Here is a 16,230-nt window from a genome sequence, read left to right as displayed (position 1 = left end):
ATATTGTTTCTCCCACCAGATTTGTGTTTGTACATTGCATACAGAATGGGCAAAACCAGAGGAGTTTCATGAAATTTCAGATGCCTTTGTGTTGTTGTCAGGAAATATATTAGCAAGTACCCTCATGAGCATACTTTTTTTTCAGAAAACTCACAAAATATGCTATAAACACCTTTCTGATAAAAGGCATAGTGAGATTAAGTGATTTTCCTAAGACATTAGAGCCTGTGAATGGATTTGATTTTGTAAATTCCAGCCTTGTATTTTATCTACATGCATTCATCACAGCAGGAGGTTTTATCTCTTTGACACACAGAGTCTCATCTTCTTTACTCATGAACAACTGGAAGACAAACAACTTTTATGGCTTCATCAGCTTGAGTAAGTCCCTAACCTTATCCAATGGCTTTGTCTTTATTGGGAAATAAAAGGAGGTGTAGAAAGGCATCACTGGTAAATCCTGTGCTGTCAGAGTCTCACAGGAAATTGAATGACCCTTGGTTAAGAAACAAACCACAAAATGTGGGTGTGATGTTTATTGGTATGTGCTTCGCATTCTCCTGCAAAGACAGATTGCATTTCACATTGCTCATGTACATTCTGCCTACGTTTTCCAAGAAGATTTCAACTCTAACTCATCTGAGAGCAGCCCGTTGGAGGGAGATGCTGCGAGTGCTAGTATTTTGACTTCTGACTGAGTCCTGAAAAGCCCTCCCCAGCGTTAATGATTTCTGGTAAGAGGGAAGAAGGATGGGCTTTCAAACACTGGGGGCATTCATTACTATGTACTGTCAGTGTAAATAGACCCCTGCTTAGATGTTAGTCATATTTCTTCCTGGTTTCCGTTTGGTATCTGTTTGTTTGCTATTTCTCCTGAAGACAAGTCAACAATTGTATTAACTTTTGGATTGTGGTATGGGAGTGTTTGTATTAATTTCCTGACAACAGCATCCCTGTGATCTCTTATTTAAAACTGGTTGTAGGGTTTCCATAATATTGTCTTTCTATTAAAAAGAGAGGGGATGAAAGCCCATAATATAAGGGGGAAAAGAGTTCTAGCTTTTGGAAAAAAAATAAGCAGGTTGTATTTGTATCGTTGCAAGATCACAAAAGTTTGGATTATGTCTTGTAAGTGTCGATATTTCTAAATGCAAAAGATATAAAAGCAGCTGCTTTAATGTGTTATTCATATTTAATTATCCTAAATAAGGGTGAAATATCACGGTATTCTTTGCTAACAGTTTTTGAGATACGTGAGAGCACTCAGTTTGTCCTCTAGGAAAATTGAAGATCAAAGGCCTTCTCTGTGAGAAGCTTGCTTAATATTCTATATTGGTCTACAATGTTTTAATGTAAGGATTTTTCTTGGGATCTCCTAGTGTTTGGCCATTGTGGCAGACTTATTTCACTGTTGACTCTGCAGAATAGTACCTAATACTACAGTTGGTCTGTTCTATATTTATATTCTCATTTGCCTTCAGAATTAAACTCGCTGATAAGACTTCATTAGGCACTTAATGAGCAAGGCACACAACCCTTAACAAAGAGAAAAGAGAAGAGAAGAGAAGAGAAGAGAAGAGAAGAGAAGAGAAGAGAAGAGAAGAGAAGAGAAGAGAAGAGAAGAGAAGAGAAGAGAAGAGAAGAGAAGAGAAGAGAAGAGAAGAGAAGAGAAGAGAAGAGAAGAAAAGAAAAGAAAAGAAAAGAAAAGAAAAGAAAAGAAAAAAGAAAAGAAAAAAAAAAAGGAGAAAAAGGAGAAAAAGGAGAAAAAGGAGAAAAAGGAGAAAAAGTTGAAGGTGCATGTGGACAGGCTTGTTTTGCAGTTGTTTGTATATCTGGCCATTGGAATGTTCAAGGGATGCAAGGAATGGCTGTTTCTCACCAAAACCTGCATTTCTACCCTTGGCCACACTCCCAGCCTGCAAAGAAGCTGATGTTAACTTCAGCACAAGGCAGTTCATCTATCCTGCCTTTGTAACGTAAGTCCTCCTGTAATCCATGTTAGCGTCATGTCCGGATTCTTACTCAGGGACAGGATTTGTCATCTGTTCTTGTTCTGATTGTTTTAAAAGCATTTTAATTGCTGAAATATGGTGGTACCTGGGTTGTTCTGGCTTAAATCACTTCCAGCTACTGAAGAAATAGCTGTAGTCATTTGTTGCTTCCAAAATGAAGTTCAGAAACATCAAGGCAGGAGGTCAAAATACAGAGAGAGGTGAAGGAAATGGGAGTTATTCGTATGACTGATTGGTTGTCCAGCAAAACAAACTCAGCAATTAAAGGAAGCTGGAGCTTTATGTACCATGTATAAAGGCTGTATAGGCATTATTAAAGTTACTGTTAAGCCACGTCTGTAGTGTATAATTTTGATAATTTGAAACAGGTCTGCACTTTCACATTCTTGCAGATGGCGCCCCTTGATTGTTAATTGTGTCTGTGCAACAAATCATAGTATTGTAACAAACATCTCAGCTGAGATGGAGCTCACCTGTGTGTCGGTTGTTGCCAGGTTCTGGTGAAAGACGTGAAAGACACCAACACCTCAGTACTTGTCTGTTTTAGGAAAGAAAAAAAAAAAAAAAAAAAAAAAAAAAAAAACAGAAAAAGGTGTGCTACCAGCAGAAGCAGAAGAATCTCACTTGCAGGACTGCTTTGCTGCTGTTCTCAGCTCACTGGACTGACCAGGAAGCAGCTGGCTTCTGTGCTAGCAGTGGCTTTAAGAATGAGCCTCTACCCTTCCTCCTGCATCCTTGTCTGGGTGGGACTGCCTCAGTACAGGTACCAGAGATAAAACAGTGAAGATCACCAATATAAAACTAAAATGACTTCTTCCTCTGTTGACAGAAAATAAAGAAACAAACAGACGAAGTAGTGACTTGATCTATGTGGCTGGGTTGCATCAGTGCAACGACACGCCGCTTGCTAAGCAGCATCAGAATACAGAAGTACTACTTCCATTTGTCATTTAAATCACATAAATGCAGAAAATAACAAGGTTTTACTCTTTTACCTTGTTTAGATTCTTGGAGACTAGGCCTGGTTCTCTGACTGCAAAACTAATAATCCATTTTAAAGGGAAACCTTATCACAAACAAGACAATAGTATATCTTATTGCCAATGTTCCAAAGAGCTCATTTCCGTGCATTTTGGAGAAAACCTTTCAATTTCATTTAGGCTGGTAATTTTTTACTGTAGTGGCTTTGTCATGGGAGTGTTTATAGCAGCTTCAGTGTGAACCTCTTCAGCAGCACTCTGCAGGCTGCCGAACAGAGAACACCATGCTGGAGAGGGAAAGGCAAGGATCCCTGCAGGTGGGAGGAAAAGGGAATTCCTTTGAGCACAGCTAAAACATAACAGCAAAAATAAAAGATGCAAAGCTACAGGTGCTTTGCAAATGTAAGAACTAGCTGAGATGATCTCTGATAGCTGCTTCTAGGCCTCCGAAGCAGAGTCAAATGCCATCGCTGGTAACAAACAGACCCAAGATTTGCAGGGGAGGGAGCGACCTCCAGGAGGAGGAGTGGGAGGTTCAAAGGTTATCATCCTATTTATGCTAATTGAGTTTGAGCTAAGCTCTTCCCAAGAAGAAAGCCTCTTATTGAATTAGTTATTCAGTTCCACGGGGTGCAAGTGGAATGGCTGTAGCTGTGTCTTAGACTCTGCGCGAGAGGCCCTTCAAGAATACAACTGGAGGAATTTCTCTCAGTTTTAGCATCCATCAGATGAAAAGCAACCAGTAGACCTGAGATACTTGTGTGCCTTTTGCCATTTAGTCTGTCTACAGAAGGGGCCAAACATGTTCAGGTACACGGCACCCTGGCAGGTCCTCTGCTTGTCCATGGAGCAGGGGCTTAGGGTAAGAACAATTTACTTTCATAACATTGTTAAACAAGGGTAATTGATAATCTTAAGAATTGTGTTGTGAAGGAGAGGCAATTTTGGAGCTACTTTCATGAAAAGCAAAGGAAGATGCCTTCCTCCCTCTGTAACAATGTGTACTGTTTATTCTTTCATTGTTTGTTCCCATTTTGCTGGTATTTGAATGAGAAGTTGAGTGAAAACTTAGATGTTGTGTATGTTTATGTATTTGCATATATATTCATACAGATCAGTATTGTAGAGAGGGCATGTATGTCACCCTGTACATCTGTACGTGGGAAAATACTGCTAATAATATTAATTTCCACAGCCTCATCTATCACTAACAAGGCTTTTGAAAGATTTATAGGTGTGAATTAATTAATTATGCCTCAGGGCAGTCTTAGGAGATGCATGTTAAGGTAAGGTTGAAGCCTGGGCAGGTTAAGTATTTTATTCAAGGTCATGCAGCAAGTCAGCAGCAGATAGAAGAATGAAATCCAGGTCTTCTGATTCTGATTCCCTTTATTTGCTTAATACCTGCTAGTTGTCTCCTAAATTGGATTCTCTTCTAGACTGTTAGCTTTGAGGACTCAGGAAAGTACAGCAGCTAACTGTAGCTGCAGAACAGCTATTGGCAGGACTGACATCTGAAAAGTCTAAATTTAAATTAACCTGAGCTGTCATTATTTATATACTTACTCACAGTACATTGCAGTGTTCTTTTCCATGAGAGCAGTCTACTGGTCTCTGATGGCGTTTAATATGAAAGAGTTACTTTGCAATTCAAAAATACCAATTGCATGTCCTCAACTCTCCTGATTTTATCTCAACTCTTAAAATACTTAGTATGGTTTTTCTTTCAAAAAAACGACAAATGCCAGAACTGACTTCCGTTTTTGAATATAGGTTTCTAGCCTCAAATGTTGCAAAGAAATACTGAAAAATATGGCTTCAAAATAGTACTCCCTGATTTGCCTTTCTCTGCTATCACCCTCCCCTGTCCCCCCTCCCCCAAGGGCAAATAAAATTTAAAATGCTATTTTGTTTTTACAACTTTCAAGACTTGCTTCTTATCAGCTCTTATGATAAATCTTTTTTATCAGTCACTCTAAAAAGCACATACTTGGCAGCAGAAGGATCGAGGCATACAGAACTGTTTTTTTTTTTCTACAAGGAGATCTTGCATTTACTGTTGCCAAGTCCATTTTGACTACTCCCTTTCTAATTCTTCTCGTCCTAAACTATACAGATTCTATATATAACGTATCATTCATTATGTAATCATTTTGGGGATGGAACTGGGATTTTATGCTGTCAGTGTCCATACCATAGTATTCCAAAAGAACATAAGTAATATCTCTGTTTTAATATGGTTAAATCAGATTTTATTTTTTTTTTTCAGTAAGCATAAAACAGGATAATGACCTTATCTACCTGCTGACCTTGAAAATACCAAGTATCTTGTTTTAATTAATAAAAGGACAAAAAATTAGCCAGAAAAATAATCCAGAATTTTATGTTCCTGTGTGCTTATAACATACAGCACATGATGTGCATTGTTTATGCAGTGGGATTTGGGACTGTGGTGCTCCCAGGGGACCACGACAACATCCATGCCCATTTGCTTTGCTGTAATGCTGGGTACTGCCTGACTGCTGCAACACAGCTTTTCCAGCTTTTTGTTTGTTTGTTTTTAATTTGGGGTCAGGGGGTGGTTGGGCAGCACCAGGACTTCCAAAGTGCAGATACCTGTGCAAAGTCTGGAACAAGCTCTCCAGGATGGCACAGCTCTGCTGCCAGGGTTGATCTAGATATATTTAGAGCACGGGAATGAGGATGGAAAGTGCTCCATGTCCTTTGCATCCTGTCACGTCAATGAATTCTGGTATGAGTTGCCTGATTCCTCCAGTCCTCTTTGCTGCCCAGCCCTTTGTAATTCCAGCCACTTACAGATGCTCATAGACGTTCACCCATATTTTTATACCAGCAGGACAGGGTAACTTTCAGAAGCATTTACTCTGCCTTACTACATAATAAAAGCTTCCAGAGAAACACAAATATGCAAACTGTGCTGCTGGCTTTCACAACTAGCAAGCCTCTAAAGACTGTTTTTGCAGAAGCTTTTGCCATCTTTTTAATCTGGTGTCTTGCTCTACCATTACTGAAAAATAAATAAATGTATGTTTAGAATGTTCCATGCAGTACTTCAGTACTTATTTAGGCATGGTTCCATTTTAACAAAGTTCTGCAGTCATAAGTTATAGCATGTCTGAGATGCCCAGTGTATTACCAGAAGCTGTGGATTAAAAGAAAATTTGGCCATGTGTCCAGTGGATCCCTGAAGGCATGACACTCTTCATTGAAATGTATGCAGTGTAAAGCTTTTCAAACACCACAGCAATGATAATAAATTTAGGATGTTTGGATCCAAATACATTAAGGTGTCAGAAAGCAGAATGCCAGTCTTGGCTGCAGTTCAGTCTCTGGGCTTCAATTCAGGATATTGACTGAGCCAAAAATTAAGTAGGATGCCTGGGCAGTGCTCTCATCAAGTGAAATCGAGTGCCTACTTTCTGTCAGAATGGTTGCAAGATTAAAAATCTTTATTGTCCTTGCAGTACAGTCCTGTGGCTGTGATACCAGCTCAAACAGGAACGTGTGTATTTCTGGTCTGATGAAATCCACTGGGCAGATGGCCACTTGAAAGAAATAAGTGGTGCCTTCAGCTTTCTTTCCTTCGCTGCTCACTTGTAGGCAGGCAGAGGTGGCTTCTCCACATAAATGATACCGCATTCCCAAGCACATGAAGTCATGCCTGCGGTACCGTGCCAGGCTATGAAGTCACAGCATGCTGTCCACATGCCATGTATTCCTCACGTGTGTTCACAGACAGCTGTCGAGGATCCAGTTGGACGTGTTATTTACAGCTGTGCTCAGAAGGCAGAAATTATATAAAACTTTCCATGGGTAGTGCTAGGAAGCCTTGGAACCTTAAATATGGCAATGGTGGGGAGGCTGTCCATAGGTCCTGATTTACAATTCTGCCTTGCACATATATGTATCCTATATACAACAAACTGTATAGTTTAATAAAAATATTTATTTCTATCATTTATCAGTGTTTCTCTATTGAAATGAGCAAACTAGTCCAGCCAGTGATGAATTTCGTGTTATCTTTTGCCTTTGTGGGCACTTCTGTATGGTAATATTTATTAAATCATATTAATTAGACAGCTCATGAGAGTATGTGGTTGACCTTTCTGGAGGAATGCTGCATTATTTCATCCCCATGGTTACATAAGCCTGTGGGCTAGCCAAAACCACCATTTAGCATTTTATATGTAGAAGATTGGCCAACTAACCTTTGACGTAGAGGAAAGCTGCCTTCAACATTAAGACTTAAAACCTGCTCCTGCTGAAATCAGCAGCAATAATCTTGTTTTGAATTGGTGCAGGATTGGGTGTACAAAGATAATGTGATGATAGTTAGATGTTACTATTTATAGTGATAACCCAAGTGGAGAAGTTTTGCTGAAACTTTGGCTTTGGAGTTAACGTAGAAAGGATTAGTGGAAAGGCAGGGCCACCTCTGGTCTCTTGGTACACAGCAAAACTGTTCTAAGACTAATTAGGGGCACATGTAGGCAGTGCAGTTTTACTAGTAATTTGATTTAATGAATGCTGCTCATTTAAAAAGCTGTAATTTGTGTTCAGCCCTGAGGAAGTAAGGAGAAACTGCAGGAACATAAATTCCCCAAAGCAGAGGCACAGCTTTCCAGGTGTGTGACTTAACTGTCGATTGTTCTGTGCTTGCAATAAATTGTTTTGAGTTTAAGATCAGATGAAACTGAAGAGGCCTTATCTGTAAAGGTAGATGTAATCTTTTCCCTTTGACAAGGTACATTTTGCTCTGCTTGGCTTTGTTTTTCCTTTATACATACAGCTATTTCTTGTAACATCTCTAGATTTTAGTACATTATTAGGTGGCATGTTAAAAGCAAGATTTGGAAAAAAAAGCTTGAATTATGATTGCTTTCAGATAATCTGTTTCTTGTTGACAGATCTCAGATTTTAACTACCGCACATTAACTCTACTGCTTCAAGCAAGTAAATTCCTGTAGGTAACCAACACCGTTCTCATTATGTCTTTAGTGATTCAGACGAATCAACTCACGACTTGTTCTCTTCAGAGCAGAGTTGATAAAATTTCCTGGCATTTTCCAGGAAGGAGACTCTTGAGACTGATGTCTAACATAACTCTTCAGTACTTGTAACAATCTGTGTTCCCAGACAAACTGACAGAGTGAAAAATCACCATCTCATCTTAGAGCTGAAGTGCCGTTTCAGACCGGTAGTCTGTCTTGGTAACAAGTAAATACAAAAACATCCCAGGAAGAGCCGACTTGTGCTCAAACTTATGCAGCAGCAGCAGCGGATGACTATTTGATTGCACAGATCTGGATCAGATGCTGTCAATCCTTTTCTCAGCATACAAGAAAGGGCAACAAATGTACTGCATGGCTGGATGGTGCTTCCATGCATATGAGTGCTTACATCCTCTCTGCATTGCCAGATTTTTTGGCTCTTGAGTCTTGCCATAGTTAGCATTCCTCTTTCAGGCAACTGGAGAAGTATAGAAGAATTTTCAGTTTTCTTTCAAAATAATTAAAGTTTCTAGCTTTTTCTGGTTGCAGAGAAAAGTTTAAAACGTCAGGCTGACCTCTGAGGGCTTGAAAAGCACCAAAGGGCTCTATAATCAGATTTATGTGCTTTTAAAAGGAATATCTTGATTTTGTGGGACTTTAACAATGTCTTCTGAGCAACTGGAATTAGTATGATTGCTGTATGATTAGAGAGGTTTAGTACCATCTCAGCACTTAAATCAATTATAGTTTGTTGTTTCCTGGTGTTGCAGCATGATGTTCACAATTCTGCCTTTCAAAGATGCTTCCTGTTCCTTTCAACTTTCATTTTCCCTCTTGTCTTGTCTTCAGTCTTTTAGTATTGACCCCATGTAAGAAAAGGTCTGCCCAAGATGTGGAAAGACTCCATACACTTTGTTTTTCACACAAGTTAGGTGTTTGGCTGCTTTGGCTTTTAATCTCTTCTCTTCATCTCTTTTATCTAGGAGCAAAACTACTCCATGTCAGCACTGGAGAGAAATAATAGTCTGTTAACTGGTACGCAGTTATTTCTACCCACTTAGATAAATGAGAGGGTGTGTTTGAAGACTGATGTGCAGTTTAGTCATCATAATTTCAAACACCCAAGCACCTAAATAAAATTGTTCTTTTCTATTTGAATAATAAAAATAAATCAAACATAAAGAAACTAATAGGTATTATGCACAGTAGTCTTAGCAATTTTTGTTATGTGACAAATTCCATCACAACTGTGTAGTATTGAGATAATATGTCTGATTTTCACCAATGAGATACTAAACTAAAGTATATTCCCTAGGTGTTATATCAAATCTATCATATGCAGGTGATCCCATTTTGGCGGATTAATAAATGCCCATTTTTGCACTGTTATTTGGCAGTTCATGATTGGCTTTTTAAACACTGTTAATGCAGTGCTGTGGAAGAAAGTTCTCTCCCTTCATGCTTCACCCAATAAACAGTTTAGAGATTTTTAAAACCTCTTCCCATGACAAGCATACAGTTTTGCAGAGATAATGATTTATTCTATTCTGGTGTATTCTGTTAATTGCCCATCTCTAATCCAGATATTAAGTATTGAATTAGACATAGGAACATAATTAGAACAAACAATTACATTTTTAATGGATTGAAGAGGAGGCTTGTGGGAATGGGATTTGAATGGTTGTCCTTTAAGGATTTAAGGGTGATTTTTCCGGGCTGCACATTCAAAGGAAGACATCTTCAGTTTCCAAGTTCAAACTATGAATACTATTTGTTAAGCAATTACATTTTTTAAAACAAACAAAAAACATAAACTACTGTTTTCTAATGTATTTCTTACCTACTTACTTAAGTGCCTTAAGAATCAAAATTTTAAAGTATTTTTATGGGGTTTAAAATCAAAAGTACAGGTACAAATGCTTCAAATGAAAGATAATTAGTTCAGTGGAAGAAGTAAGTTCCCATACTAACGTCCAGTGATATTTTGTCTGGTTGTCCCTGAGTAGCACAGCAATTTCAAAACAAGAAATCTTGTTCCAAAATTGAGGAAATGTAAATGAGCAAAATACATAAATTCAAGGTGATAAATCTGGGACCCCAATACCTGATTTACGGAAGCATCCTCTAACACCAAGAATGCTTGTTTATCTGTATATTTCCTTCCTTTACAGTTTGCAATAATTCTCCCTACGAATTCTTAGCAACATAATTTTAACTGTGAACTTCAGAACCTAAACTTGTGTTTCTCCCAGGACCTAAATGTCCTTTGACTTCATGTTTCCTTCATTCTAAAATCTACCTGCTTTGATATACCAAGCATCAGTGTTGTCCAGATGAGATATATTACTTTCAGTAAGTCCACTTGCTGATTGTTGAATGCAAGATTTCTGAATGCAATGTAAGAACAAATCCAGGGAGTACTCTAGGCACCGGAGGAATATTTCTGTCAATATTAATAAAAATCAGAAATCCAGAAGCCAGGAAGTGGGAGCTCCAGACAAGCACAGAACTTGCTGCACACATCAAATTGTTGCTTAACGCATTAGAGAATATCATGCATTCATCCCGGTTGACCTCAGCCTGGCTTTGTAATTTAAATCTTAACACCCTGGATGTAGGAATCCCAATCACTTGTCTGCCACTGGGGCTGAAAGGAAGTAATGGTAGCGGCAGACCACAGAAATGAAAGAAGAATGCAATAACCAGAAGCAAAAAAAGGAGAAAACAAGGGATAAGCAGACCTATCCATCTAGAAGCAGAAGCTACAGGAAGGTCCTGTCATGAAATTAAAAAGAAATGGAGGTCCCAGCACCCTCCGTGTTAATACAACGGAGAATAAACGTAACAAAGAACATTTTCAGGGAGGGAAGGAGTGGGGGTGTTTGCTGGTTCCCTGATTGGTAACCAGAAGCTGCCCAGAAGTGTCTTACTCCATTTCCAGCTGAGCACCATGTTTACTGTCTTCATTCATCAAGAAAGGCCTTTGAGGCCCCTTCTCATGATAGTTGCAGGTTTTAGCATGCATCTGTATAACTTCACTGCCATTTTCTGGCAGTAATAAGAACCAGATTCTGATGATGTGTTCATAATTTCCTCTGGGCCCATTTTGGTATAAACTCATGCTAATTAAAACCTGGATTCAGTTCCCATTAGAAGACCCTTGCTCATCTTGTGATGGGAAAGTAAAGTAATACCTGAACTTATGGACAAAAAATGGAGCTTTTGCTGAAGTCAATTTTTTGTCATAATTCCTGGAAGAAAATGTTATCCAAGCCATAGTAATCATCAGGGAAAACAGTTCTTGAGCAAAGTCACGGTAGAATGTGTCGTTAATCATAACCCACCCACATCCAGGCACCATATCGCCAGACACTTCATTGGAGGAAGGAACAGCACTGTTGGTATTCGTGATTCATTATATTCAAGGGTTATAAGGTTTTTAGAGTCAGCTGTGGTCACATGTTATGACCAGCATTGTGACATAGACCACTGGATTTCCCTAAACTGCCTTCTGTTTGGATTAGAGCTTATCTTTTAGAAAAACATCCAGTTTTGATTCCACATGTCCAGCAAGGGAGCATTCATCACAGTGTGGATTAAATTGTTCCCTTCATTAATTATACTCACAGCTAACAGTTTCCTGCTAGAAGATAGGCACTGTTTTGCTCTTGGTCTCCCTGAACATTCCCCAGTGCAGACAGAAAAGTCTCATACTCATTTCTCCACTGAGGAGCTGGCAGCTTTATCTGAAGAGCAATTACTTATTTTTTTGCAAACTCATGGGGTTTGGAGAAGTTCTGATATATGGCATTAATTACTGTCTAACAATCAAAGAAACCTGCTTAGTGTGTTCTTTCAAGTCTCACTATTGCTCTGATGTTTACACACTTGTGCCTCTGGCTGAGAATAGCTGATGGTGCTTGCATGGCCTCTGCTTTTCATCCATACTGCTTTCACTTTCTTGTCCACTGGCATTGTACCCTACGTTCATGTATCCACCTCTGTTTCATGGCTACATACATGTACAGTAAGAGATGCTGGATCTCCTTTGATTAGCTCTGGATAGAGCGTTATGAGAGCTCTTCTGAGCATTAATCATATTTCCTGATGAAGTGGCCAAGGTGAGGTGTCTTGGTTGGAGTTCTCTGTGGTTTTGGCACAGTTGGGGCTGTATTTGCATTATAGTTTACACCACAAAATTGTAATTTGTTGACATCATGAAATTTGTGACAATCATAGGTCTTCCAGGAAAACTGGTGTCTTGCTCAAGCAGTATGTTACTGTCAGCAGTCACACGCACGCCTCACTGCAGTTTAGAGGCAAACCCACCAACCAGGCGGACTGCAGCCTGTTATGAGCCCTAAACAGAATTTCTGCCAAACCCAAGAATGAGGTTTCTGTGTATGAAACAGAGTGGTGGCAGGATGCTACATATAGGCAGGAGTCTGGGCTAACTGGACTTTGAATACCCCTAAATGAACCGCATGTTTCTGCAGAGCTTTCTGCAGAGCTAGATGTCATATCACCTCACCAACCTCTGATCTTTTCTTTATCTTTTTTGGGACCACACTAATTGGTAAGAAGAGATGTCAGTGCTAATGCACTGATAAGTACATTAGCAAAGTTGTTGCTTAGTCAGTTGCTGAGACATTCAGAAGGCAGCAGTTCCCTAAATGAAGACCTAATTTGCCTTTGGGTAAATTCTGCTTAGCTCGCTTCCTCAGCAAACCTCTGTCCAGATGTGGTTTTGGAAGTTATTGGCTGACACTAAACGAAATACTTCTTTGCGTACGTCCAAAGTTAGAGGCTGTATCCAGGCAATAGGGTACCCATAGAGTAGTGTAGCAGGGTGCTATGAGAACCATGTCTGGGTGGAATGAGAGCACTCTGTGTCCATGCTTCCCCTCCTAGTCAACAAACTGAATATAGCTGTCGTCCTTGGTTCAGAAAAGTGTCGGCCTCTGGACTGTTGTGGGGATGTTTTACATTCAGCCATCACCAGTACACAATGAAGTAGTACCCGTAGGTTTTGTAAATTTTCATCTTTTCTTGAGGAGGTACTAAATATTAAGTAGCACTGTACACCTTTCCTGTCCAAAAGTCAAATTATTCGACATTACAAGCTATGCCAGTGATTAGACTGGCTTTCTGGAACTTATTTTGATCTTGGGTGGGATCTTGACAAACCCCCATAAAACTTGTAGAGATGACCACCTGAAATTCAGCATTTAAATCTGATTGCATGCATACCAGTTAGGTGTAGATGCCTCAGACCTCAAAACTGCTTTTTAAGGTGGCAGGATGTGAATTTGGGAGTTTAACTTTAAGCACGAGGGTTCCAGCATTTTTGTTTTAAGGGCCTGGTCTGCTGTGCTTGTGGTTCCAAAAAGCAATGATCTCTGCTTTCAATACATCTGGAGCTGGTCCAGCTCTCCACTGCTGTCCATGTGCAAGCTGCTGCTCACCACTCCAGAAGGGAGGCTGTTTCCCACGTTCATCCTACTGGCAAACAGCAAAACAACTTGGTTGTCTTCAAGTGGCTTTTTTCAGTGAGTGGTTTCATAATGGTACATTTGTACCCTTGTCTTCACAGAATTGTTGAAATTTCATGGTAATTTTGAAGGGGTGCTATGATTACGACCTTAATTTTATTTGCCTTTTAATATTAGAACTACTAAGAGGATTCTTTTTTTTTTTTTTTCACCTGTGATGTAAGAAATGTTAAACACCATCTGATGAAAATGCATTGTTATTTATAGGTAAATCCAATTATTCAGTTAGTTAATGGATCTTAAAAATAGCTGTTAGAAATGGTCATTCATATGTTTTCCAGCAACTGACCGCTACTTACCCTCTGAAAAGCACCCATTCTGATTAATTAATTGGTGAGAATTCAGTGTTGTGCAAGGAGAACAAGATGTGTTAGCATAGCTTTATGCTATATCGTCGATAACAGACAAATCAGCACTCATTGAGCCACTCTGTAATTGCATTAGTCTGTAAACTTCTGGTGGCCTGGTTTCCTCTCTTGTTAAACTGAATCAGAAGAGTTGGAGACACGCTTGGATACTCTCACTCGTAGATTAGAGATTTCCTTTTTTGGAGGTTTGTTCTACTGGCTTGTTTTTCCATTAAAAATGAGACATGGTGTCGGTCTGGTGTTGTTTTTGATTCTGCCAGAAAACTGTAATGCATTAAGTCCTGCATGTAAAAAAATGTTCGTTTGTTCTAAACTTAAGTTTATTTATAGCTTGAACATCTCACATGATGAGGTCTTCCAGCTTTAAGTCACAAGCAATATAAATTGAGTTCTAAGATTAGCCGTTGTATTTATTTTTCTAGTTTTTGTAACTAATTTAGGTCCTTGCCTTACTCTGAATGTGTCAATTTTGATAAAGGATATTCAGCTGATAGAGCACATTCTACTCCACTGTCTGTCAATTAGTGAGTTGCATAACATTAGAAAAAGAGAAAGAAAATGTGTGTTTATTCCCCTCATAATAGCCCCTTTCTGAACAACCAAGTTCTTGTTAACCTGTCAATCAGGAAAGGAAACCACCAAAGCTAACTGTCATTTCTAAGAAAAAAAAAAAAAAAAAAAAAAAAGCTGCATTTACTCTTTTTGTTGTGTGAAAGTCTGCTTGTATTTTTCTCCAGTGTGCTAAGTTCCTAACCTCCCAGCAAGCCACCTAGGGCAGTGAAGTGAGACAGGTGCTTATGCATTTTTTGGGACCTGCAGGGTGCCAGGGGCAAGCTTGGCTGCTTCAGCTGGCAGCTGCCTCTGCCCCAGCCTGGAGGCTGCTCCTCCACACAAGCACACAGCCAAGGTTTGCAGTCTGACTCCCCCATTTGCTACCCAGCTGATCAAAAAAGAGGCAATGAGAAACAAAGTGAATTTAATACTTCATCTAAAGTTATGATCTTTCCAAGGCAGATGTTGCCATGAACGCTGTGGAGCCCACGAGGACGAAGCTGTTGCACTTACATGTGGGTATCTGCTCACCTGTTGAAGGAACTGGGGCAGCCCAGTAAGGGACAACACAGCCTCAGCAAGGACTGATGCCAGCACAGGCATTTGTTTTCCTCTCTTGGGCACAATGTGCCAAAGAGACATTAAAAACTGACTGATGGGGAGGAAAATAGACGCTAGGGACTAGCACATGCACTGCAGACAGCATCTTTAAAACATTCATTAACATGTTTATTGAGTAATATAGATGTTTTTTCTTTCTAGTAGGGCCTTCTAGGCTAGATGCCATCCTTAGGCAAAAGCAATGAAAAGCAAAACCTGAGCAGAATATCTCTAGACCACACTGTCTCTGTGTTTTACTTGAAACCTGTACAGCGTTGTTCTAAAATACTGTGCTACCATGAGAAGTTTCTCCTAAGCACTAAACTGCATTTTTCTGACAGTCATCCCTGCTCTCCTTACAATTTGCTGTATGCAGGAAAGTGGAAGGCTCCAAAATACACAAATTTTGTCTGAGTTTGGTGCTAGACCACTGATCTAAGAACAGAGGCATGAGTGGTGTGTTTCCCTCCTCCAATGGCAATGTTTACCCTAATACAGAGAATATTTGTTGCCCTGGAGGAAAAGGAGGAGATGGCATAAAGCTGTTCACCAGCAGAACCCAGCCAGAATGGAGCAGAGATGTCTCAGAGCCTTTCTGGCATCTCAGGTGCAGCTTTAGGTTGTTCCAGGTTGTTTAGGTTGCTTGGTGGTAGCTTTATTCAGCCCCTTAATCAGGGGCAGAACATCCACGATCTTGGTAAAATGCAGGGAGGTGGTCTCCCGGGGTTGGCAGGGATTTTTAAAAAGGTAGATTGAGGTGGTTCTGTAAAATGGAGATAATTTCCAGGATAGTTGTGAAGCACCTGAGTGCCTGCTGTGTGGTTTGAGGTCTTTGAATGGGGAACTTGGGAAACATCAGATGTTCTGTCCATCATCCCTGCAATGGGAAAGAAATGCAGATGGGCTGTACAGGTGTCTTGCTATTCCTACTCTTTCCAGATTGCATCCTTTAACACGCGAAATCACAGTGCCATCCCATGCTGCCTCTGTGCAGACTCACATTCATTAATCACATTAATACAGGGTGGGGAGATGCTCCGACTTGGGCAGCCTTCCCCAGACCTACAATGGCATAGCCTACGTGGGCACATGCCTTGATGCCCAAGATGATGGTCTGCTTCAGTCATCCTCTGGCCCCACAGTGGTGGGGCAGG

At 39.9% G+C, this 16,230-nt stretch overlaps 1 protein-coding gene across 8 annotated transcripts in view; it reads left to right on the top strand.

Moving 5' to 3' along the window:
• The window catches only part of PALM2AKAP2 (PALM2 and AKAP2 fusion), a gene marked incomplete at its 5' end in the record, with an annotated part of 261,027 nt that overhangs the window by 202,846 nt on the left and 41,951 nt on the right, over positions 1-16,230 (top strand). Inside the window, one exon of one of the 8 annotated variants that reach the window (XM_084305395.1) lies at positions 85-381. The exons of 6 other annotated variants lie outside the window; for them this stretch is intronic. Of the gene's footprint in view, positions 1-84; positions 382-1,659; positions 1,977-16,230 lie in introns of those variants that run through there. One more of the 8 variants, XM_084305393.1, reaches the window with a different exon arrangement.

The sequence above is a fragment of the Netta rufina genome, assembly GCF_964035555.1.
Source record: "Netta rufina genome assembly, chromosome: Z".
In the NCBI taxonomy this organism is placed as follows: domain Eukaryota; kingdom Metazoa; phylum Chordata; class Aves; order Anseriformes; family Anatidae; genus Netta; species Netta rufina.
Note: the sequence above shows the minus strand (reverse complement) of the source record. Positions and strands in the feature narration are given on the sequence as shown.